The sequence below is a fragment of the Physeter macrocephalus genome, chromosome 6 (assembly GCF_002837175.3).
Source record: "Physeter macrocephalus isolate SW-GA chromosome 6, ASM283717v5, whole genome shotgun sequence".
In the NCBI taxonomy this organism is placed as follows: Eukaryota; Metazoa; Chordata; class Mammalia; order Artiodactyla; family Physeteridae; genus Physeter; species Physeter macrocephalus.
Window position 1 is genome coordinate 44,955,554 of NC_041219.1, and position 25,325 is coordinate 44,980,878.

Below are 25,325 nucleotides of genomic sequence, written 5' to 3' on the forward strand. Positions count from 1 at the left end.
GGATGGCGGTGGCTATTAAAGGGTAGCCCAAGGGATTCTTGTAATGGAACTCTTCTGTACCTTACTATGGTATGGTGGTGGTTGTTTGAATTCACACATGACAAACTGCTTAGAACTGAATACACGCATGCGCACACAGGCCCAGATGAGTACATTATAAAGCTAGTGAAATCTTAATAAGGTTGGTGGATTATATCAATGTCAGTTTCCTAGTTGTGATATTGTGCCATAGTTACGTAAGATTTACCATTGGAGGAGACTGAGTGAAGAGGATGCAGGATCTCTCTGTGTTATTTCTTACAACTGCATGTGAATCCACAATTACCTTACAATAAAAAGTTAAAAAGAAAAACCAAAAAAAATGACTAAAGCAGATCTCCTTGGAGCTCCTGGTTTTCAGTATTTTCCTTTTATTTGGATGTTTCTTCAGTAATAATTTTCTACAGAAGTGACTTGATTACATTTGAGACATTGCTCAAGAATATTTAGCTGTTTTGTCAATTCTGAGATATACATTTTTTCTTAATCTTTTAACATCTTTGAAATAAGGATGCATCTTACAGTTCATGGCGACTTGGCATTGAGTCAGCTTAATTGGCAGCAGTTTTTCTTAATGGTACCTAAAATGTTGGTGTGTCCTACAATCACTGGTGTCCTGCATTTGATACGTTTGATTCCTGAGTCATTTGACCATCTTGGAGAAGAACAGAGGCTGGTAAAAGTTTTGTTTGACACACTTGTGTGTATGTGTGTGTGATTTTTCAGTTATTAAGCTTGTGTTTCTCAGCTCCAAGCCCACCCTTCTGTACTCTGTTTCGTGATGTGAAAGCTGGGATTCTACCAACCACAAGTGTGCTTGCCACCTAGCTCTTTGTCAGGCTATACCAACAGGACGTGTGAGAGGCTGACTGCAGGGCCTCTTTCTTCTTCCTGTCTGCTTCCTCTTCCCATGAGGGTCACTTGAGCAATACTTCTTTGCCCCAGCGGCAGCAGCAGGGACTTCCTGTAGCAGCAGCTGAATGCACTTTCCAGTTTTCCAACACTTGCAGGACCAGCTTCCCTGCACCCCCCGAGCCCTTGGCACCCACCCAAGCCCCCTGCTCGGAGCCTCTTCCCTTCTTCCCCAGCCCTAGGGCTGCTGCTACCTCTTCAGTACCTTAGCGCTCACTCTGCCTCTCTCTCTCTGATTTTTCAGTGACTAGTGAATAACTCTGTACCTAGTTAACGATTCTTTTCATTGAAACCTCTCTGTTAGGGGCTTCTCTGGTGGCGCAGTGGTTAAGAATCCGCCTGCCAATGCAGGGAACACGGGTTCAGGCCCTGGTCCAGGAAGATCCCACGTGCGCGGAGCAACTAAGCCCGTGCGCCACAACTACTGAGCCTGCGCTCTAGAGCCCGTGAGCCACAACTGCTGAGCCCACGTGCCACAACTACTGAAGCCCACGTGCCTAGAGCCCATGCTCTGCAACAAGAGAAGCCACCGCAATGAGAAGCCCGCGCACCGCAACGAAGAGTAGCCCCCACTTGACACTAGAGAAAGCTCGCACGCAGCAGTGAAGACCCAGTGCAGCCAAAAATAAATAAATAAATCTAGCTGGCTAGCTATTTATTTATTTAAAAAGAAACAAAAACAAAAAAACCTCTCTGTTAAACAGCACGTGCAGTCTGCCTCCTGCGGGGATCGCGCCTGATCCTGGGAAGCCCAGCAGAACCAGCAGGACGCGCGTGGCCTGCATCCCAGCTCCTCTCGCACTTGCTCTCCCCCCTGCAGCCAGGGCCCTTTTTGAATTAGAAATCTGATATCAACAGTGGATTCCCATGCTCTGAGGAAAAAAGAAAATTGGTCGACAGCTCCTGCAGGCCCCGTGAACAGCCCAGTCTCACCTCACACTTCACTTCCCCTGCCTTTGTGACCCAGCCACACTGCTCTTATTTCAGTTCCTCAACAGCCCGGTTTCGTCCTGCTGCACAGCCTTGGCGGGGCTGCCCCCTCTGCTTGGACACGCCCACAACCCCCGCCCCTCCCCAGTTTGCCCTTTCTTCCATTAAGTCTCAGTGTAATTGTAACCTCCTTGGGAGCATCCTTCTCCCCGCCCCACCCCCAGATCTGTGCTCCCCACCACATGCACGCATGGTACCTGTACCCCTTTCAGCACTTATCACAGCCTCAGTGGACGTTTATATCTGTTTCTCTCTTCCCCAGCTGCACCGTTAGTTTCATGAGGGCAGGACTAAGTCAGTGTTTGGTTTTTTCTTTTTTTGTTTGTTTGTTTGTTTGTTTGTGGTACACGGGCTTCTCACTGTTGTGGCCTCTCCCGTTGCAGAGCACAGGCTCCGGACGCACAGGCTCAGCGGCCATGGCTCACGGGCCCAGCCACTCCGCGGCATGCGGGATCTTTCCAGACCAGGGCACGAACCCGTCCCCCCTGCATCGGCAGGCAGATTCTCAACCACTGCGCCACCAGGGAAGCCCTGGTTTTTTCTTGTTTCTTTTCTTCACTGCGGTGTTCCCAGTAAGAAATGCCTGGCGCATCTATGTACTCAAATAATTGTTGAATGAGCAGGGATATTGTAAAATAAATATTTATTAAATGTAGGAAGGGACCATTTGGTGATATCTTGATGGTGAATTAATTTTTATCATAAGCTAAAAATTTTTGAGAAAGTCTCTCTTGCTGTGAGTTAAAATACATCAATAAAAATACTGACAAGTAGGGCTTCCTTGGAGGCACAGTGGTTAAGAATCCACCTGCCAATGCAGGGGACACGGGTTTGAGCCCTGGTCCGGGAAGATCCCACATCCCGTGGAGGGACTAAGCCTGTACGCCAGAACTACTGAGCCTGCGCTCTAGAGCCCGTGAGCCACAATTACTGAGCCCGCCTGCCACAACTACTAAAGCCTGTGCGCCTAGAGCCCGTGCTCCGCGACAGGAGAAGCCACCACAATGAGAAGCCCGTGCACTGCAGTGAAGAGTAGCCCCCACTCGCTGCAACTAGAGAAAGCCTGTGCAGCAACGAAGACCCAATGCAGCCAAAAATAAACAAAAACAAACAAAAAAAAAGGACTGTTTTTTTTTCCAAAAAAGATACTGACAAGTAGCCAAACTACAAGAAAAAAATTCACTTATTAAACTGGAAGTCATATTATGTTATTAGATTGCTGCCTTCTGAGATATTCAGATGGAAAAACAGTATGAAGACCTGTGTACCCTCATTAAAGCCTAATTCTGTATTACCACCTCCTCCTCAAAAGACAGAAGTAGAAGTTATCCTACTTTCTTTCTTTGAGTTGCCATTAGTCTCAAATTGGAGATTTTGCTACAACATGAACCCACAATATCTGCATTTCTAAAACTGTTTCTCTTAATCCAGTACCGTGCCCTGTGTATGACTTTACTTCCTTTCCTCTGTCTTCTCAAGGTCTTGGTCACATGGGCAAAAGCCTTGTCCTCAAGCTGGGTATACCCTACATATATCCCTTCTGCAGCCCATTATCATACTCTGAAAATTCCTTCCGACCTTGGAAGCATTTCCTTCATTGCTTCTTGTCTTCCATCACTGTGTTATTGGCATCAACCTTTTGGTAGCTAACAATTAAAAAGTAGAGACTGTTTTTTGATACTTGTCCCATGTAATAGTTCCCAAATTATTTTATTGAAATTGGATTTTACTAATTCTGTAAAATCACCAGAAAATGTTAGGGCTGAAAGTAACCCGACATCATCTAGCCAAATTCCTTCTCTCACGTATGTTACCCAGAGCTGGTGAGTGTTGGATGCAGAGCCAGGGCTCCAGATTCCCTGCCTCATGTGTTCAGTGACAGTGGGGGCCGCACACCTACTCTGTGTAAGGCAGTGTCAGGAACGAACGCACAGTGTGGCTATGTGATTTCTTTCTAAGCCAGTCCTCTAGGATTTATACATCCAGATTAGCATCGCTTTCATAAAGCAGGCTGTTCAGATATTGAAAAAAGTGCCCTAGCACTGGTATAGTCTGAAAGAGGAGTTACCAAACTATTTGACCCAAGGAAATGTTACTGGGCTAAACACAGAGATGTCTTCAAGATAACTGCTTTGAAGAGGACAAAATTTACTTGTCACAGTAAATCCTGGTATGATTTTTAAATTATCAGGCTTATTTCTTTATAATAGTTTATAGATTTAGGGCTCCTGTTTTCAGGGTGCTTACAATATTCTTAGAGACAGTGACCTAATTTAATAATACTAGAAATAATTGTAAAATCCTGTTACGTGGCAGCGTATTGATGACTAGGTGATAGTGAAGAATTCTGAGCAGGGCAGGGAAGTTCTGTCAAGAAGACTTCTGTAGGAGAGAGATTCAAGCCAGCCCAGAGACGGTTGGACACACATCCTCTTTATTTCTTTGTATTCACACGTATTTACTGAGTGCCTTTCTTGGACTAAACGTGGGTGGCACAGGGTGACCAGGGAAAAGGCAGAAGGTGACAGTGGGTTCTAGTAACGGGAAGTGAAGGTTTGTCTGGGGAGGCGAGGAAGAGGAGATGGAGATGTAAATTGAGGCCACAGGCAGGGCAGGCTTTACGAGCCAGGCTCAGAAGTGGAGGCTTAATCCTGATGGGTAGGGTGAGTTCAGTCAGTGTCCAAACCAGGACACTTTTGAGGAGCAACAGGCTTAAACCAGACGTCCTAGGCATTCCGGGAAGCAGGCTCACTGGGCAGATGACATCATATATACCCACGAAAGAGTGAAGTTGCTGTCAGAGGCAGTTATCTGATTAAAAGTCAAATGAACCTTTATTGTTACAGTTACCCCATTGTGTAGAAATTGTCGTTTACCAGTTCCTCTCCCTGGGAGAGCAGGCTGAGCCCATCGAAGTCAGGACCTGTGTCTGGGTCCCAGGGCCAGGATAATACTGGGCACTTAGAAGGTGGACAGTCAATATTTGCTTAGAAAAAAATGAATAAGTGCTTGGGGCTTACAGGAATCCTTGCATTGGATCTAACAGGGTGGGGAAACTTCAGCTAGATGGAAACAATATACTGTTGGCCCTCCATGTCCGCGGGTTCCCTATCCCAGGTTGGCTGAATTCATGGATGCGGAACCTGCGGATACGGAGGGCCGACTGTACTCCGTCGTTCTGTATAAGGGACTGGAACGTCCGAAGATTTGGTGTCCATGGGGGTTCCTGGAACCAATCCTCTGTGGATACCAAGGGACAGCTGTTTGAAGGAGCAAGAGTCATTTCTGGAGGTGGAAATCACCTTAAGCAAAGGTCCAGGCTTGGGAATGCGGGCTGGAGGAGGCCCAGCAGGAGGCTGGAGGTTCTTTGATTGCAGTGGGAGGACAGGAAGAGTCCTGGACATGATAGCAGGTGCTGTTAGGTGTTCACTGTGGACCCCTGCCCCCAACCCCATGCCAGCACCTACTCTTCTAACTGCCTTTTACCCTGCAGACTTCAGCTAAATACTTTGGTGTCAACAGTGGCCACACAGATCTTACTGTGCTTTTCACTTAACAAGTTGGTTCCCTCCCTGTGCCTTTTAGACTGGTTCTTCCCTCTCTCTAGAACATTCTTCCCCCACATGGCTTTTTTTTTTTTTTCCAAGTATCACCTTCTCAGAAGCTTTCCCTTACCTTATGCAGAAGAACCCATTCTCTGACCTCTCCACATTCTGTCCTATTACCCTGCCTGCTTTATTTTCTTCATCGGTTGCTACTAAAATCATATTATTCATTAGTTAGTTGGCTTGCTGCTGATTTTCTCTTACTGGAATGTAAGCACCATTTCCATCTTTTTCTCCTGTATCCTGAGTACCCAGAACAAGGTGTGGCCTATAGGGGGCACTAAATGATTGCATGGAGAAAAATGGTTTATTACACAGGGAAGCCCTTCCTGTTGAAAAAATCATTAGGAAACGTAGGAACTTTATTAGCAACAGTTTATGCTACAGCTCACAGCTGATCTTGCTGAGAACTGCTGTTATAGTAGGTGAGGGGTGGAGGTTGGAGCATTTTAGCATGTCCTAGCCTGGATGCTCTGGCCTCCTGAATCCTAAATCTATAGTACCGGTTACTTGTGGGTTATGGAAAGTGTAGTGGGGAATCCTTGTTGAAGGATCCCCAGATTCTTGGTAACCATGAACAGGCCACAATGTTCCTGGAGCTGAATCCGGAATCCCGAGTATGACCAGGATGTAAGGCAGGGCAGTGTATATGTACTCAGGTGCAGTTTCCTCTCCATTGGAGAGAGGGGTGGAGGTTGAGCCCCCTTCCCTCCCCAGCCCCACCTTCTGGGGAGCCTTTGTCACTCTGTCAACATTAGAGTGACTTAGAAGAGGGAGGGGGAGGGACTGTTTGAAGTTTCCCTGCTGGAGGCAGAAAATAGTTTTGTTAGCCTTGCGTGCTCACTGTTGTTCAAGTGTTTGCTTAAGTCATTTTATCTTCTTGGAAATTTTTCTCCCTTTTGGTTAGCACTTCTGTGGTTTAGTTCTGGTGCGTAGTGTTTGATTTCCCTTCTTGTTTCATCCTTTTTTTTTTTTTTAATAGCAAAAGATGTACATACAAGACTGGAAATTTTAAATGTGGAAACCCCAAGTTGGCCAGAAAAATTGGCAGGAATTGTGAATGCACTCACTTTCCTTTCCCTTTTAAAGCCTTTGTTTTAGGAAAAAGGAAATTGGTGTATTTGGAGAGCAGTTGTTAGCTTTTCAAGGCTGGGCTCGTTGGTCTCATTTGGTAAGGTCCCAGAGCATGTCTAATAAAATGAGTGAAAAACGTAAAGCTAAAGCAGGCATGTAGCAGAAAGCAAATAACTATAAATTTTAACCCCAAAGCCCCACCTAATATGCTTTTAGCGAGAGGGCTTGGCTGTTTCTGAGAAGCTTAGGTTTCCTGATGATGGTGGAGTCCCTCCCTGTAAGGCATCCCATCTCTTGCCCTTCCCAGCTCACCCCACCGTCACCGCCAGTTTTGTCGATACCTGTAGCGTTCTATCTTGTGTGTAGACGCTCAGACCCCGCCAGCATGTCGAAGATTCCAGTTCTTCCACAATTCCCCGTGACACAACGTAGCATATAGTTTCTTTTTGTCAGGGCAATGGTTTCCTTCTTTCGGGTGTGTGAATTGTTTGACAGTAGTACTTAACTATATTCCTAAGACAGATCTGGGGTGTCTAGCTGATGTTGCAGGAGCCGTGTTCCTATACCAGTTGAGTGCTCAGGAAATTTGTAAACGCAGATTTGTTTGGTTGCTGGTTTTCTTTTAGGTAAAGATTATTGGCTCCCTTCTTGCCCCCTTTATTGACTCCTGTGTACCTCCTGGCTGCCCTGGCTCCAGCACTCCCATTGGACATTCTGCCCCAATCTGTCCTTATTCCAGGTTTCCTGTGTTTTAGAGTTAGATGGTTGCTTGGTGAGCCTGCCGTCCATAATATAAGGGGTGATTTAATTGAAGGATTTTGATGGCTGATGTCCTGAAGTTAAGGTGTCCTGGCCCATCCATCTCTTTTTCCATTTTAGGGTGTAGCCAGGAGGCAGGATGATGGCTCATACCTAATAATGCGGGTACTTTCAACCCCAGGAGAAGTGGAGACAGCAACAAATTCTTGGTCTTTGGAGTCTCCCCTGACCTTCTCTCTCTTCACACCATCTCATAGCCCCTTGTGGAAGTAAAAGTTGCGAGTCCCTGAAACCTCTTAATTGTCCATTTGCAGCTTATTGCTTGAGGAAGTTTTTATTCTATCATGGCTGATCTGGATAGCCTGCATCTTCATGTTTGGTGGACTGCACAGTTCCCTCTGTGTACCACTATACCAAAAGCTGAGGTGTCAGGAATAAAAGGGGTTTAAAGGGGATGGGGAGATGACCAAGGGGAAATTTCTTGGCTATATGAAGGCCTTGATTGGAACCAAAAGAAAGGAGTGGGATTTGCATTCCAGGCATGCAGTGGTGCGGGGGTGGGGTGTGGGCATGGGCCAGACAGGTGGAGAGGGATGGGGCTTGTCTGGGGAATGGAGGGCTCTCACGGGGAATCAGGTTCCCGTGCTGAAGCCAAACAGTGACCTTTCTTCTGAAGTCAGGATAGCATCACTGCCTTGACCACCCATTTGACTTCCAGATCCATTTTATATTGCTTACTCAAGTAAAATAGATTTTTTAAAAAAATTTAAACTTCTTGTTTTGAAATAATTGTAGATTTACATGCAGTTGTAAGAAATAATATGGTGGTTAAAAAAAAAAAGGGTTTTAAGAAATAATCTTGTGTACCCTCTACTATTTCCCCCCAGTGGTAACATCTTACTCTTTTTTTAAATTAACTATATATCCCCCAGGCTGTGCATTTGATCCCTGTGACTCATTTATTTTGTAACTGGAAGTTTGTACTTGTTAATCCCTTACCTATTTCACTCATCCTCCCACCCCCACTTCTCTGGCAATCACCTGTTGTTCTCTATGTCTGTGAGTCTGTTCTGTTTTGTTCTGTTTGTTCTTTTGTTCTGTGTTTTAGATTCCACATATAAGTGAAGTCATATGGTATTTGTCTTCTCTGTTTGATTTATTTCACTTAGCATGATACCCTCTAGGTCCATCCATGTTGTCGCATATGGCAAAATTTCATTCTTTTTTATGGCTGAGTAATATTCCATTGTGTATATATATCATGTCTTCTTTATCCAGTCATCTATCAATGGACACTTAGGTGGCTTCTGTATCTTGGCTATTGTAAACAATGCTGCAATGAACATAGGGGTGCATATACTTTTTCCAATTAGTGTTTTTGTTTTCTTCAGAAAAATACCCAGAAGTTGAATTGCTGGATTTTATGGTAACTGTATTTTTAATTTTTTGAGGAACCTCCATACTGTTTTCCATAGTGGCTGCATTGGTTTACATTCCCACCAACAGTGTACCAGGGTTCCCTTTTCTCCACATCCTCACCACCACTCATTTGTTGTCTTTTTTGATAATAGCCATTGTGATGGGTATGAGGTGATATATGTCCTTGTACTTTTGGTTTTCATTTCCCTGGTGATTAGTGATTAGTTTTAATGTGTCTGTTGGCCATCTGTATGTCTTCTTTGGGAAAATGTCTGTTCAGGTCCTCTGCTCATTTTTTAAATCAAGTTTTTGTTTTGCTTTGTTTTGGATGTTGAGTTGTATGAGTTCATTGTATATTTTGGATATTAACCCCTTATCAGATATATCATTTGCAAATATAGTCTTTAAAATTGAATTTATCTGGTCAAAAAAGGTATACAATTGTCTTACAACCACCCAGCTTTTCCTTTTCTGATGCAGTAGTGTTTCTAGTTTTTTTTAATGTTTCTCTCCAGGGAGTCTCTGTTCATATATAAAGAACTACATGTAAGCCCTCTTTTTCTTACATACGTGGTAATTAAAGTACACTTGTTTGTATCTTGCTTTTTAAATTTAACAATATATCTTGAAGATCTATTTTCATTAGTACATAAAGAGCTTCCTTTTATAATTATATAGTATTCCTTGTGTGGATAAGCTATAATTCATATAACCAGCTTCCTAATTGATGGACTGACTGTTTCTGATATTTTGCCATTACAAACATGTTGCAATGAATATCCTTTACATGCATAATCTCCCACATGTGCAGTTATTTTCCTGTGATATGCTCCTAAAAGTGAAATAGCTGAGTCAAAGACTATGTACACTTTAATTTTGATAGAAAACTTTCAAATTGTCCTCTAGAGAGATTTTACTAGTTTATATTCTCACCAGCAACATATGTGAGTGCCTTTTTCCCTGGCACCTTTGACAGCACTGTGTTTTTACAAATTTTGTCTTTGACAGTTTGGTAAGTGAAAAGTGGTATCCCAGTACAGTTTTAATATGGTGTTCTCTTATGCAGAATGCAGTAGATCATCTTTCCATGTTTTAGATGTGATCTGTGAACTATGTGTTCATTTCCTTCACCTACTTTTCCGTTGGATTGTTGGCCTTTTCCTTATTGATTTGTAGGAGCTCTTTATGTATTATGGAACCTAGCTCTTTGTGATATAAATTGCTAATATATTTTTCCCAGCAAATACTGATCTTGCTCCTGGTGGGTTTTATCATAATAATTGTTTTAAAGTTTTTAGATATCTGTATTTTATATAGATACAGCAATCATTTGTTTATGAGATCTGAGTTTGTATCATAGTTAGAAAGTCTTTGTTCACTCTGTAATTATGAAAAGAAAAATTAGCCAGCTTCTTCAGTGCTTTAATGATTTCCTTCGTTCCTTCTTTCATTTATATTTAAACCTTTCCTTCATCTGGAGTTTATTTTCATGTAAGGTGTTGAGATATGGGTCTAATTCTCTAGAGAGTCATGGTGGTTCTTGAGTGTGTCTCAGAAATGGTGTGTGCCTCATACCCCCTGTGTATCACCCATAGCCCCTCATCTCGTGCTTTTTGCATAATAGATGCTTGATATGGAGGAGAAGGGGGAGGACATTGCTGCCAGAAGCAGCAGCAGCTGCAGCCGATAGGCTGGGTATTGTAAGGTGCTTTCATTCATCATATCTAATCAGCACAACCAGTCTTCAAGATAACTAGTATAACCCCCATTTTATAGATACAGAAGCTGACTTAGAAGCCAGGTAATTTGCCCAAGTTCCTACCATTAGTGTTTGAGAGATACATGTAATTTGATCTTGAAACTGTCAGACTTCAAAGCTTATGTGTTTTCTCTTCACCTGGTGATCTTGGTAGAGGGCTCTGCTTGAAATTGACCGTGCTTGGATATGGGGTTGTGGGAGATGGAATCAAAAGAACTTTGAAGATGTTGGAAACTGAGGGTCCTGAAACACACAAAAAAATACAGAAATACTGCATACATTCCTTGAGAATCTCTAGACTCAAGTGATAAATAGGAAGCGTAATTCTTTTTTTTTTTTTTTTTTTTTTTTGCGTTACGCGGGCCTCTCACTGTTGTGGCCGCTCCCATTGCAGAGCACAGGCTCCGGACGCGCAGGCTCAGCAGCCATGGCTCACGGGCCCAGCTGCTCCGCGGTATGTGGGATCCTCCTGGACGGGGACACGAACCCGTGTCCCCTGCATGAGCAGGCTGACCCTCAACCACTGCGCCACCAGGGAAGCCCCGAAAGCGTAATTGTTAACTGCAGGGAAAAAAAGATCTTGATCTCTTGCTTAAGAGAAATTTAAGTGTTCTCTCAGAAAAACATGATATTTACACTTAGCTATTACTGAGAGTATTAAAAACATAGATTTGAAATTCCTTAGATTTGGGTGATGCTATTAAAGACTACAATGGTAAATCACTCTCTAAAAATTTTCCTCAGGTTACCTAAGTAGAAATTAGGTACAAAACTGTGCCTTGCATATCATCTTAAATGGATTAGGCATCCTGTATCTGATCTTAAAGCATCAAGCACAGGTACATGTTGGCTTAGTTGTTCCCAAAAGACTGTATGTAAATTGTATCTTAAATTTTGAGTCATTTTCCCACTGTTGTATAATTTTAATTGAAGAAATGGGTCATGTAAGTTCACGAGTTATTTTTACTCTGTAGTTGGCTACTTATTAAACATGCTTATCTTTCAGAAATGTACCTATCCCTCAAGGTAACTCAGTTATTATCATTCAACTTGCTAGGTTTAAATGATAACTGGCACACAAGAACATGACTTTCCATTTTTACTATTCTGAAAATAGAGCACAAATTAAGAGCATTGAGAAGTAGGGTACGACTGTCACCTGTGGAATCCTGAATTCAGAGTTGATTTCCTTCTCTGCTAATTTTTCGATACCAAGATAAGTGTCACAAATAGCACCCTTTCTCAGAGGATTTCCAGAATTAGAATAACAGGCACAGACTTAATAAAGTGATAGTGATGCATTATAATCAGGAAGCTTACACACTGCCTGTCTCACTCATTGTTTGCAGTATACTGTGTGATCTCTGAGGAAAGGCCAAATCTCTTCCATTTTAATTTCTGAATAAAATGTTTGGCTTTCTCTTAAGGCACAGATCTAGAAAGATGTGCAAAAATCACTTTCCCTGGAGGCCTGCGATACGATAAGACCCCTCCCACCTTGGTCAGAGGAGAGCCAAATGGATTATTGTTTGAATTCCCTTCTTTTCTCCCCCGCTTAGATCTGAGTAATGCGTTTAAAGATTTTCATGCATGCCGTTTAGCCCTGTTTCTTTTGTGTGCAAGTGGCTTGCACACATAGCCCCAAGAAAGTGGCTTGGTCAGTGAGAGAGGAGGGTCCAGAGCCTGAGGATAATGGCTCCCAGTTGAGGGCACACACTTCCCAACTCCCTTCTTCTGTGTAGGTGGGCAACAGACCTTCCACAATCTCTCCAAACGTTCCAGACTGTTCCATTGGGAGTGCACACACAAGGGTCCGAACCTCAGACCAAGGCTTCTGACTCAGCTTCTTCAGAGATGAGGCCCTGCTGGGGATAGACATGTGGAAGCACTTCAGGCATTTTGATATCCTGGCCACTGAGACCTCCTGGATACATGTGGACACCGCATACTCTCATGTCACATTTTAATTGCTTTAAAATTGCCTTTTAATGGAGTTTCCACTTATTGGATTTTGGTTGAATTGCTAACAATCTTACTGATTTCAAAGATCAGTTATTATAATTTGTTCTCTTAATATAGTGATTGTGTTTGACCATGCGTGGAAGTAGGCAAAGAAGGGTGGAAAAGCAATATAAAAACAAAAGCACCTAAAAACAAAAAAAGCACCTAAAAACAAAAGCACCTAAATGTTTGTGAAAGCAGCCCCACTATCTACAAGTTGTCTATAAGTTGTCAATTCTTCTCCTAAATAACATGTGCCTCACACTGTGGGTACTGATTGATAAGCTTATTTTCTTTTCTGCTGAGGAACCGTAGTTCATCACTATTTTATAGTGATTTCCAGAACCCTGGCTTGGACTCCTTCCTATACCTTGTTTCTTTTCGCTTTTTGCTGTTGAGTACTAAGGGTAGAGTGCTTTTCTGGCTTTTGTGTGTTTGTCTGGCCCTTAAGGTTTAAACATAGTTTTTAGTGGTTCCAGGATATAAATATTAGAGTATGTGGTATAGCCCTCATCATGATGCTGCTCCTTAGCCTGTTTGGGTACTTGTAAAGCTACTCCTAATTTCAGGCTGTCTTTAGGAGCCTAGCATGTTAATTGTAGCGTGTGGGAAAGTACATTCAGGAGTAAAGTGTGAGGTGGTGTTAACAAAGATTTATTCACCAAATCTTAGCCCTTTAAAACCTAAGGGGTCCTCTGAGCTTGAAGAACCTTAGTTTGAGGCAAGCAAAACCGAAAGAATGGTTGAAAAATTAGCAGATTTGATTCAGTTACAATATAAACACACCATATAGGTGTTACCAACTGAATGGAAACATCAGGAGAAAATCCCAGTGAACATGCTGGTAGTTTATAGCAATCCAGAGAGTTAAAGCAATGAAATATAAAGGTCTAAAAGTTCAGACATTTGCCTTATTAAGCTTTCTTTTACAGGAGACTTCATTGCACTTAAAAATGAAACTTTACCCTCATAGGAACATTATCCGTGCAGAAGCTCCGATTTAAAGATTTGCCGGGCTTCCCTGGTGGCGCAGTGGTTAAGAATCCGCCTGCCAATGCAGGGGACATGGGTTTGAGCTCTAGTCCGGGAAGATCCCACATGCCGCGGAGCAACTAAGCCCGTGTGCCACAACTACTGAGCCTGCGCTCTAGAGCCCGTGAGCCACAACTACTAAGCCCACGCGCCACAACTATTGAAGCCCAGGCGCCTAGAGCCCATGCTCGGCAGCAAGAGAGACCACCGCAATGAGAAGCCCGTGCACCACAACGAAGAGCAGCCCCTGCTCACTGCAACTAGAGAAAGCCCACGGGCAGCAACGAAGACCCACCGCAGCCAAAAATAAATAAATAAATAAATTTTAATAAATAAATAAAGATTTGCCATCTCAGGGAACAGTGTGCACAACCTGGGTGAAATTTTTTTTTTAATTAATTAATTTATTTTTTGGCTGCATTGGGTCTTCATTGCTGCACGGGCTTCCTCTAGTTGTGGCGAGCAGGGTCTCCTCTTCGTTGCGGTGCACGTGCTTCTCATTGCGGTGGCTTCTCTTGTTACGGAGCATGGGCTCTAGGCACGTGGGCTTCCGTAGTTGTGGCTCGTGGGCTCTAGAGCGCAGGCTCAGTAGTTGTGGCGCACGGGTTTAGTTGCTCTGTGGCATGTGGGATCTTCCCGGACCAGGGCTCGAACCCTTGTCGCCTGCATTGGCAGGTGGATTGTTAGCCACTGCACCAGCAGGGAAGTCCCAACCTGGGTGAAATTTCAACTGCTAAATCTCACTGGTACCAGTGCACAGTCAGGGCTCTGCCAGGAAAACAGGCCATTCCAGGTATTCCATGTAGGAAAGAGTTCTTTCCGCTTTCTTTTATTTCAGCCCCTTATTGAGGTATAATTGACATATACTAAACTGCCTATATTTGAAGTGTTCAGAATACACTGAATTTTGAACTGTGTATACCCATGATAAGGAATGCATCCTTTATCCCCTCTCTTTTTGCCCATTTGTCAGTCCTCCTTTTCACCCCTTCCTGCCCCTTCCCAGCCCCCAGGTAACCACTGATCTGCTTTGTGCCCTCGTAGATTAGTTTGCATTTTCTAGAATTTAATACAAATGGAACATACAGTACTTCTCATCTGGCTTCTTTCATTCAACATAATTATTTTGAGTTTTATCCATGTTACGTGTATCAGTAGTTCATTCCCCTTATTGCTAAGAACTGTTTCATTGTATGCAATCCTACCATTTGTTGATCCATTCACCTATTGATGCACCGTTGAGTAGTTTACAGTTTTCAGCTCTTACAAATAAAGCTGCTGTGAACATTCATATAGAAGTCTTTGTATTGGATGTGTGCTTTCTTTTCTCTAGGGTAAATACCTAGGCAAGGAAAGGCTGGGTCATGTGGTAGGTGTCGAACTTTTTAAGAAAATGCCGAACTGGTTACCATGTAACATTCCCACCATGAGAGAGTTCCAGTTGCCAAGACTTGGTATGGTCCGTTTTTAAAATTTTGGACCTTCTAATAAGTATGCATGTGTTATCACCTCACTGTGGTTTTAATTTGTTTTTTCTTAATGACTGATGATGTTGAACATCTGTTTATGTGCTTATTTGCCACATCTGTGTATCTTCTTTGGTGAAGTGTCTGTTCAAATCTTCTGCCCGTTTGAAAAATTGGGTTGTTTTCATATTAATGAGTTTGGAGGGTTCTTTATACATCTGGACGCACATTCTTTATCAGATGAGTGATTTGCAAATATTTTCTCCCGGTCTGCTGCTCTTTTTGTTCTCTTAACAGCATCTTTTGGCGAGCAGAAGTTCTTAATTTTGATGAATCAACTTTATCAACTTTTTTTCTTTTGTGGATTGTGCTTTTGGTGTTGTAGCTAAGAAATAATTTGCCTAACCCAAGATCACAAAGATTTTCTTTTCTGTGTTTTCTTTTAGTTTTATATTCAGGTCTTCGATCCATTTTGAGTTAATTTTTGTATGTGGTGTAAGGTATGGGTTGAGGTTCTTTTTTAAACATATGGCTATTCAGTTGCTACCCCACCATTTGTTGAAAACAGACTGTCCTTTCTCTGCTGAATTGCCTTTCCACCTTTTTCGAAAATTAGTTGTCCATTTCTGTGTCAGTCTCTTTCTGGAATCTGTTCTATCCCATTGAACTTTTTGTCTATGCCGCTGCCAATACTGCGCTGTCTTGATTACTGTACCTTTATAATAAGTCTGGGTGTCAGGTTGTGTGAGTCCTCCAAATATTCTTTTTAAAACTTGTTGGCTATTCTGGGTCCTGATGAATTTTAAAAAGAGCTTGTCAGTTTCTACTAAAAAAAAAAAAAAGTCATGCTGGGATTTTGATAGGGATTGTGTCGAATCTGTACATTAATTTTGGGAGAATCCACATCTAAACAATGCTGTCTTCCAATCCATGAACACAGTATATCTCTCCACTTATTTAGGTTTTAAAATTTTTCTCTCATCAGTATTTTATAGTTTTCAGTGTGCAGGGATTGGACATTTTTTTAATCAGATTTATCCTTAAGTATTTTGTAAGTTTTGATTCTACTATAATAGGATTTTTTACAATTTCAATTTCTGATTGTTTATTGCTAGTATATGGAAATAGAATCGATTTTGTATATTGATCTTATATCCTGCAACCTTGCTAAAGTCATTTATTAATTCTGGTAGCTTTTTTTTGGTAGAACCCATTGTATTTTCCTAGAAGAAAAGGTTTTTTATAGGGAATTAAAGACTCACACAACCATTAGAAAGTCTGGGGGGGAAAATGCAGGCAGACCACTGTTATTGTTGATGAAATTAGAGTGCCGGGTTCCCAGGGAAGCAGTGATCTCAGCGGCTGCCTGCAGCTCCAGTATGGCTCCAGTTCATCTGGAAGCTGCTGTAAAAGTGGAAAGTCCTGTCTGCTGCTGCCTATGTGTCTGCTTGCAACTATTTTTAGAGAATACTGACTTCTGCCTTCCAGACCAAGAGAGAGCCTCTCATTGGCTGTATCCAACCTAGACCAGACAGAGAAAGGGACTCTGGGAAATGTTGTTCCAGCCCTTTCCCTGCAGTGCAGGGAAGCCTGTAGGAGGCTGCAGTGGTAGGCTGACAGACAGTCTGGCACAGAGGACTTTGGGAGAGACACATGTGAGATCCTGCACACAGTCTTGGAGAAGTAACTTAGCAGTACTGTGAAAAATAGGGGTGTGAGGTAGCTGTAACTCAGAAAGATGTGATTGCTAAGAAGGCAAACTGGCTCTTTGACTGTATTGGCAGTGAAATATTATCTGGGACAAAGACGTGGCAGGTCTACTGTATTTGGTCCTGCTTTAACCGACAATTGGATGGGACAATTAGGGGATAATGACCCCAGTGGTGAGGGGACAGAAAAGCAGGTCACATGTGAAATGTTTGAAGAAACTGAGAAAGCGTCAGGGATGCATGATAGATGACTACACGGATTTAGAAGACTTATCTTGTGCGGTCTGAAAGGAAGGCTTAGGACCGGTGGGTGGGAGCTATAAGGAGGTAATTTCCAAAGCAATATAGAGAACTTCCTACACAGCTGCACAAAGATTGAATAGAAGGTTTTGTGATAGGTTGCTGGGCTGCATGGCAACAGTATATAAAGTATAAGAAGAGTCATTTCAAATTAGGTGTTCTTCAGGCACCATTCTAACTAACCCTGAAGGGTTTCGCAGGGAAGAACCTCCCGCATCGTTGGTTATAACTTTTGCCACGTGGAATTTTTGAAAGTGAAAACAAGGTCTTTTAAATGTATTATCTTCCTTTATTTGATTTGAGTAATTCCAAATAAACCTATTCCTTGCATGTGCCTCATCTATGGAAAGTGGGGGAATTTGTGAGATGCTTAGAATCAGAGGTTATATATGCAAAAGTATTATTGCCGTATTTAATTGATTCTGAAACGCAAATTCTTTTCATGTTTGACATACCTGAAATCTGCACGTACCCTGCAGTTGATGGTCCCCTTCAACTATTGATGCCTTACATTTGCTGTCATCATGGATTTTTTGCCTGCACAGATTTGGTCCTAGCTATTCCTGATGTCATCGTTTCAATTGAATTTTATGCATATTTGCTGTTACACAAGTTGTTTAATCGACTTTTAATATATCTTTATGAAGATTACACTGTAATTTGGCACTGAAACACAGATGGGAATAGCGAGGCATAAGCTTGATGTTAATGAGGTTAATATTTATCCTTGGAGAAGTAACTACAATTCCATAATTTCCTAGAAAGAACAACCAAGTAAGTGCATTGTACCTGTGCTATTCAAAGTAAGGTCCAGGAACCAGCAGCTTGTTAGAAATGGAGAATTGTAAGTCCCAACCCACACCAACTAAATAAGAATCTGCATTTTAACAAGATTCCCATTAAAGTTTGAGAAGCATTGCTTTGCTCAGCCTCGTGTAGAAAGGTAAGTCATATGTAGAAGGAGCGGTGTTAATTTTGTTGCCAACGCACAAAAGAATAGCCTGTTGCGTATTACACAATGCAACTGAAGGCAGGAGAAATTTCTGCATCCCGCTAAATTAATGAAAAATATATTTACCTTAATTTTTCTAGGTTTAATGTTACTGTTTTCTTCCCATGAGCCACTCAGTGTTAGAATGATTTTGATGCCTCTGTGCTGTTTGGCCTTGTCTACTAATTTAATATCATGTGCAAATTACATTAGCATCCCCTTAAACTCCCTCAGTCAGATCCAGCAAATGAAAAAATGTTAAGAACAAAACCAACACAGATCTTTGGAGTATCCTGCCATGTAATTCCTTTGCTGGAATGGATTTATTCCAACATGCTCTCTTTCTGTGTGCATTTTTAATTAAAAACACTCTAAATGGATACTTTTGGCACTTTGCTTAACTCTTTTCATTGCACTCCTTTTGTTAATTTTCCTCACTCCAGATATGTGTGGTATCATTAATCCTTACTTAATTGGTTATGAATGTTAATGCTTTTGTGTCTAGTTATTTTCTTACTGTTTTATAAATTGCTGAGATTACCGTTTGACTTTTAAGGAAATAAACGTCTATACAAGTCACATATATTAGATGTGCTTTGGAAAGCTTATATATATCTGTGTTGGACAGAGTTCTTAGTGTCAGACGGTAGAATTAATTCACTCTCACTGGTGCCGGGGTTTATTAAATGGTGATGCTGTCTCACAGATCCTTGGGAATCACACCACGGAACTGGCGACCCCACGGGAGCTTTTTCCTCTTCCTGTACATTCAGGAAACTGCTGTTGGAGGTTTTGGCTCCAGGACCACATCATGTCTGCTCCCTGAGAAGAAGAGGGGTGCCCTGTGCCCTGTCAGTTCCCTAGTAAAGTCACGCACGAGCGCAACTTATTGGCAGGACATAAGTCACATTTCAATCTCTAGTTGTAAGGGAGTCTGGGAAATAGGCCAGAAGGGGCTTGGAGTTGATGTTGGCTGAATTGATGCACTTATCCACCGCAAAGTCAAATAATAGCTTTTATTACTAGTACAGTACTAAAGTTCTCAGTAGAAGGATGATATTACGAATTGCGTGGTAGAGGAACATTTTAAATATCCTGTGGTATCATATTTATCACATATCTAACGTACTGAAGACACAAGGAACCTTGACTGATAAAACTATAACAATTTGAATATATTAGAGTGAAGTGTAGAGTCTAGAATATTTGGGGAATGCATTTCTATGAATGTCAGGATTAAAATGTTTTCTAAAATTCTTTCTGACTCTTATGTGACTTTCATAAAGAGCTGTTAAAGAGTTGTTTAAAGTAGAAGTCCTTAAAAAATTTTAAACAGGTAACTAAAAGATGAGTCAATGTTTGAGGCTCTTTTTTTTAAATTAATATCTTTATTGAGATAATTGTAGATTCACATGCAGTTGTAAGAAATAACACATCGAGATTCCAGGTACAAATTACCCAGATTCTGCCAATGGTTTCTTCTCGCAGAACTGTGGTACAGTATTACAGCCAAGATACTGACAGATATAACTCACCGATCTTATTTAGATTTCCCCAGTTTTACTTGTGCTTATTTGTGTATTTGTGTGTTTAGTTCTATAGTTTTGTCACATGTAGGTTCATGTACCTACCACCACTAACAAGATACAGAAGATGTATCACCACCAGGACCACTAGTGTCACCCTTTTTTATAATCACCCTGCCTCACCCCACCTCAACCCCTGGCACCCCGTGACAACTACTTCATTCATTGACAACATTCATGACAACAACAACATTCATTTCAGAATGTTCTGTACATAGAATCGTACAGTATGTAACCTTTGGGATTGGCTTTTGTCACTTACCATAATTCCTGGAGATTCATCCAAGTTGTTGATGTATTGATAGCTTGTTCTTTTACAGTATTGGTTTGCTTCTGGCATGTTTCACATGTTGGGTGGATCTGTTGTATCCGTTCGGGTCTGTCTGCCTCAATTGTGTAGAGTTGGTTAGGAACTGGGACCAAAGGTGCCGCCACACTCACTGACCAGAGAGCATCAGGTGTTGATGGTGTTGTGGCCAGTTATCCCCACCTTAAAGAAAAGAAAGATGCTCTTTATATCTGGACACATTTTCCTGTTAAGATGAACCCTCTCTGTTTAGCTGAATTGAGGTTCTTAGTATCTTTACATTCCAGTCAGCATATTGGTGATTACTGCTTTCAAGTATGAAATTGTCAGCCCTGCCTCTGCTTGATGTTTGAGGCATGATGGGTTTGGGTTTGAGCAATTCAGTAATCATTGGTCATGATTCTAGTTTGTGGGAAGAAGTTGATCTCTTACCTGGATTATCACAAGCTATGAATTCACATATCCAAGGTTCTGGTACTTTCAAAACACCAGTGGCACTGTGTAAGCTGTCTTCAGAGGACCCCAGAGTGCTGGTAAAGATGGAGGGCAGAGCAAGAGCAGAGGTTCCTCCCTTGAAGATGGTGTCTGAGCTGTGAGGCGAGTTGCAGCTGTTTAAAAATTTAAACTGAAGGACTTCCCTGGTGGTCCAGTGGTTAAGATTCCACGCTGCCAAGGCAAGGGGCCCGGGTTTGATCCCTGGTGCGGGAACTAAGATCCCACATGCCTCAACTAAGCCCACGTGCCGCAACTAGAGAAGCCTGCACCCCGCGACAAAGACCCAGCTCACCCAAAATAAATAAATAAAAATTTTAAAAAATTATCACACACACAAAAATTTAAACTGAGAGCTCCAGGAGGACAAGCAGCACTGCATCTAGTTTGCTGCTGAATCTTGGCCTCTAGCGCAGTGCTTGGCATGAAGTAGGCACTGAATTAAAGAAGGAAGGAAGGACAGACGTAGAACAGAAGCTTTTAAGAAATGGAATGCCTAGTTCTTTTGATGTGAGCGAGGACTATTACAAAATAAGTACAGAAAACTCTGAAGGGTGTGTGTGGGGTTTTGCTGTGGGGGGTTGGGGAAGGGAGGGAGAGGAATATTCCTCCCCCCAAAAAATAAAGCCCCAAATACACACCACGCACTCTCCCATCTCAGGACCCTTGTGTTTAGTGTTTTCTCAGCCTGGTTGGTCACTCTTCTCCCAGATAATTTTCTTCATTTTGGTCTCTCTCTGCCTGAGAGAGGCCTTCTGTGAGCATATTGTGTAAAGTAGCTCACCATCTTCCCTGTCCCTTCCCTCTTGGTCACTCTCTAGCCCCTTTCCCAGCATTATTCTCTTCGTGGCATTTGTAATGATTTCCTGGCGTTGTGTATGTGTGTGTCTGTCTCCGTCTAGACTGTCAGCCCCTGAGGCCACTGTTACATGCCCAGTGCCTAGATCAGGGCCTGGCACATAATAGTAACTCAGCGTATGTTTGTTAAGTGATTTAATTAGGTGTTTTGAGGCTTTTCTTTTGAACACGTGTCCCACGGAAGGGATAGAAAAGTGTCGCTTGCTCCATAATCATGCATTTTGGTAACATTTAGTAGAGGGCCTTGTGTGTCCTGGTATTTGTGCCCAGTGCATGTGATAAGAGGAAGGGCAACTCCCCTGCATCCAGAGACTTCATTGGTAGCAAAAGTAGACCTGTTTGGCTTGCTGTTCTACAGTGTGATGGGTGCTCTGAGGGAGGCATGCCAGCCCCTGGGAGGACAGAAGCAGGAGCTCTGCAAGTGTTGACCCGGAGGGGAGAAATGGGCCTTTTCATTGAAGGTGAGAATTAGAGGTATCGGAAGTGTTGGTTTATGTGCGTGCACCCCGGTCCCAGGTTGATTCCTTACTCAGTTATCAGGAGATGTGTCCCGGTTAGTTTGAAAAGTGCAGTCACACTCTCACGAGAGCCCTGCTCCCTCTCTGACCTCATCTGCCGCTGTCTCCCTCACTCCGTCTGTCTGCTCCAGCCTCCTTGCCAAACACCCCGTGTCATGCCTTCACACTTACTGTTCCCTCTTCCTGGAGCGCGCTCTCCCAGATAGCCGCCTCTCCCTCGCCTCGTGGGTCTCCATTCCGAGGCCACCTTATCATAGAGGCCTTTTCTAACCCTTCTCTTTCAGCTCACTCTGCCCTGTCCTCCTCGAGGCACTTGTTGCCACCTGTAATGTATATTTGATACATGTACTTTGTTGTGTATTGGTTGTTGACTATCTACCCCACTGGAACGTAAGCCCGCCCGAGAGCTGGGGTTTGGTTTTGTTTCTGCTGTATCTCCAGTGCTTAGGAAAGGGCCTGGCTCATAGATGTTTGTTAAAGAAATGGGTCAGTTCCTGGGCATCCTGGTAGAAGGGAAGTGAGACACAGAGGAGCCCCCAAACCAGCTCTTCCTCCCAGAGCCCTGGTCAAAGCAGCCATGCTATAGAAAAGTCATTTTACATGCTCTGGTGTTGCCAGTGACTGATAGCATCTGCCTTGGAACCCCTCGAGGACCAGACAAGAGGCACGGCAGAGGCGGTGAGGTGTACAGAGGAGGGCGAGTTTCTTATGAATTGGAGTTGTCAGGGAAGGTTTTATTGAAGCAGACGGATATTGAGCTAGGGCTTGACAACGGGGTAAGATGTCATTGGGCAACAAAAAGGAGGACGGTTTTCGTGTCAGATCTGCACAATGGATGAGGGAAGTGTAGAATTTGGAACTGTACTGTGAATGGCCCTGGATGTCGGCTCTAGGGAATTGTCATCTGGATATTACAGCTCTGGACGTCCCCAGCATGGCCTCGGACCCTTGGAGGCTTTGGGTGTGAGAAGCAGCAGGTTATTAGGAACGCCAGCATCGTTATTCTTCAGTGTTCTGAACTTGCGTGCAGAACAGGAGTCTTGCTCTGCCTCAGCTCAGGTGAATATTGGATAATCTCCCCTTTTATTCAGATATTGCCTTTCTCAAAAAAACTCACTTGTACATACTTCTTGCAACTAATGGTTATTTGTAAAAAAAAAAAAAAAAAAAAAAAAGAAGAAGAAGAAGAAATCAGATATTGCCTTTCTCAAAAAAACTCACTTGTACATACTTCTTGCAACTAATGGTTATTTGTAAAAAAAAAAAAAAAAAAAAAAAAAAGAAGAAGAAGAAGAAAGAAGGAAACTGTTGATTTTCTTCACTTCGGACATTTTTAAGGGTAGTTTTGGCTTTTTATCATTGTAGATTTATTCTCGATTACAGTGTTTACACTTGCATCTGGCTGTGTATTTAGAGATGGGGAAAAGTATCCATGATTTCTCCTGCTTCTAGATCTAGAAGCATTTGAAGGTTAACTGAGACCCACCTAGTCCCTGCCATTTGTATTTGATTGTTGTATGGGAGGTTTGATTTTTGAAGTATAAATAGATATGTTTTAAAGTGTAGGCTTAGCACAGGAATTTAGAGTAGTTGTTCTCAACTCCAACTACATGTTAGAACTACTTGGGGGTGGGGGCTTTGGGGGAAAAAAACCCATTGATTCCTGTGTAATTGATCCAGAGTACTGCCTGGGCAATGGTTTTACTGATGTTTGTTTTTTGGTGTTTTGTTTTGGGAAACAATCTTGAACTTACTGAAAAGTTACAACTATGATTTTGGGGAAAAATACACAACACTTTTTTCCCTTAATAATTTTTTTAAAAATTGCTGACCCAATGTCCCATCACATGCATCCTTTCCCCAATAATTAGAATACTAGTGTATTTCTAAAAAACACAGTCTCCTATATATGCACAATAAAACCATCAAAAAAAATTAACACTGATACATTACTACCATTTAATCTTTAGCTCCTTCTCAAGGTTTAACACTGGCCCCAGTAATGGCCTTTATAGCAAAAGGATCACACTTTGCAATTGGTGGTTGTATCTCTTTAGTCTCCTTCCATTTGGAACACTTCCCCAATCTTCCCTTAGTGTTCATTACCTTGAAACTTTTGAAGATTGCAAACCAGTAGTTTTCTAAAATGTCTCTCAATTTGGGGCTGTTTGATGTTTCCTCCTGATGATATTCAGGTTATACGTATCATAGGAGGGATGCTGTGTTCTCAGAGCATCCAATCAGGTGACTCACAATTTCAGTTTGTCCCATTATTGATGATATTCACATAGACTATTGATTAAGGTAGTGTCTGCCAGGCTTCTCCTCTGTATAATTATTATTTTCTCTTTTATAATCAGTAAGTATTTTTATGGTGTGATGCTTTTTTTTTTTTTTTGGTGGTACGCTGGTCTCTCACTGTTGTGGCGTCTCCCGTTGCGGAGCACAGGCTCCGGACGCGCAGGCTCAGCGGCCATGGCTCACGGGCCCAGCCGCTCAGCGGCATGTGGGATCTTCCCAGACCGGGGCACAAACCCTTGTCCCCTGCATCGGCAGGCGGATTCTCAACCACTGCGCCACCAGGGAAGCCCTGGTATGATGCTTTAAAACTATTACATTCCTTGTCATTTTCAATGTATTCATTTACTTATTTCTGTCTGTATAGACTGATGTTTTCCTGTTTTATGCAATGGCCTATAATCTGTTACTATCATTACTTATTTTTATTGTCATATTGTCCCAGATTTAGCTTATAGGAGCTCCTTCAAGCCTTTGTGACCACTTGACATGTCCCCATCATTTGTAGATTTCCTTGCTTCTTGGCAAATAGGCATTCCAGGCTCATTTTGTACTTTCCATGTTCAAGCCCTCAAATTAGCTCTTTTTCCAAAGAACTCTGGTTCTCTTAGTAAAGAATGGTATTTAGAAGACATAATCTGGGTTTGAGGTGTGTTCATACCTACAGTATTTGGACGTTGCTTGTTCCCATGCCCTCTCAGTGATAGAGTTAGACAATAAGCGTGTGTGTTTGCATACATGAAGGAAATATACACATATAGGCACACAAAGTTACATCTACTTTTTTTGTTATGTCTGTCTCTTATGTGGTAAAAATCATGAGTTCGTGCCAATAACTAATTCTGGTCCAGCGTTACAGGGTTCATTTGAGATTTCTCCTTTTCCATTTTGGTAACTCCTTTTTTCAATAGTGAGAAACCTGATTGTCATCATCGTTAATATATTTACTTATTGGTCAATCCCCCATATGTAACGGATCTCCCATCACCACCACCATAGATGCCTTCCCTGCATGGATGCCCTCTTCACCCCTGTTAGGCTCTGATGCAGCATAGAAATGTTTTAAAGCTCCCCAGGGCTTCCCTGGTGGCGCAGTGGTTGAGAGTCTGCCTGCCGATGCAGGGGACGCGGGGTCGTGCCCTGATCTGGGAAGATCCCACATGCCGCGGAGCGGCTGGGCCCGTGAGCCATGGCCGCTGAGCCTGCGCGT

The 25,325-nt window shown here is 42.5% G+C and overlaps 1 protein-coding gene across 18 annotated transcripts in view; it reads left to right on the top strand.

Moving 5' to 3' along the window:
• The window catches only part of TNRC6B (trinucleotide repeat containing adaptor 6B), a 283,431-nt gene that overhangs the window by 150,565 nt on the left and 107,541 nt on the right, over positions 1-25,325 (top strand). The gene's annotated exons all lie outside the window — the stretch shown is intronic.